Below are 1,142 nucleotides of genomic sequence, written 5' to 3'. Positions count from 1 at the left end.
TGGCATCCTCCAAATTCTGGCTTTGAAGGATCCTTCCTTGACATTGGGAAACACCCAGGGTCTCTCCACCTAGTCCTAGGTCTTCCCCGGGGCCTCCTCCCAGCTGGACGTGTCTGGAACACCTCCCTAGGGAGGCTCCCAGGAGGCATCCTTACCAGATGCCCGAACCACCTCAACTGGCTCCTTTCAACGTGAAGGAGCAGCGGCTCTACTCCGAGCTCCTCTCGGATGACTGAGCTTCTCACCCGATCTCTAAGGGAGACGCCAGCCACCCTCCTAAAGAAACCCATTTCGGCCGCTTGTACCCTCGACCTCGTTCTTTTGGTCATGACCCAGCCTTCATGACCATAGGTTAGGGTAGGAACCAAAATTGCCCGGTAGATCAAAAGCTTTGCCTTCTGGCTCAGCTCTCTTTTCGTCACAAAAGTGAGATAAATGGAATGTAATACTGCACCGGCTGCTCCGATTCTCCGACCAATCTCACGCTCCATGGTCACCCCCCCGACGCCAAAGGTTTCTTGTATTGAAGAGGACAATGCGGATTCCGTCTGGCGTGGAACAACGATCAGATCTTACTCTCGCAAGGATTGGAGGGGCCTGGGAGTATGCCCAACCAGCCTACATGGTTTTGTGGATTGGAGAAGGCGTATGACCGGGTCCCCGGGAGAAATTGTGGGAGGTGCTGCGGGAGTATAGGTGGGGGGGGGTCCCTTCTCAGGGCCATCCAATCTCTGTATGACCAAAGCGAGAGCTGGTCGGTTCTCGGCAGTAAGTCGGACCGTTCCAGGTGAGGGTTGGCTCTTCGCCAGGGCTTCGCTTTGTCACGTCCTGTTTGTAGTATTTATGGACAAGGAACGAGGCGTCGGGGCGGGAGGGGTTGCAGTTCAGTGGGCTCGGGATCTCATAGCTGCTTTTTGCAGATGATGTGGTCCTGATGGCGTCATCGGTCTGTGACCTTCAGCACTCACTGGATCGATTCGCAGCCGAGTGTGAAGCGGCTGGGATGAGGATACATCAGCTCTAAATCTAGGCCATGGTTCTCAGCAGGAAACCGATGGAGTGCTTTCTTCAGGTAGGGAGTGAGTCCTTACTCAAGTGAAGGAGTTTAGGTAATACTGGGGGTCTTGTTGCGACCGTGAGGG

The sequence above is a fragment of the Etheostoma spectabile genome, chromosome 2 (assembly GCF_008692095.1).
Source record: "Etheostoma spectabile isolate EspeVRDwgs_2016 chromosome 2, UIUC_Espe_1.0, whole genome shotgun sequence".
In the NCBI taxonomy this organism is placed as follows: Eukaryota; Metazoa; Chordata; class Actinopteri; order Perciformes; family Percidae; genus Etheostoma; species Etheostoma spectabile.
The sequence above is the reverse complement of the archived record's forward strand: the minus strand, read 5'-3'. Positions refer to the sequence as shown.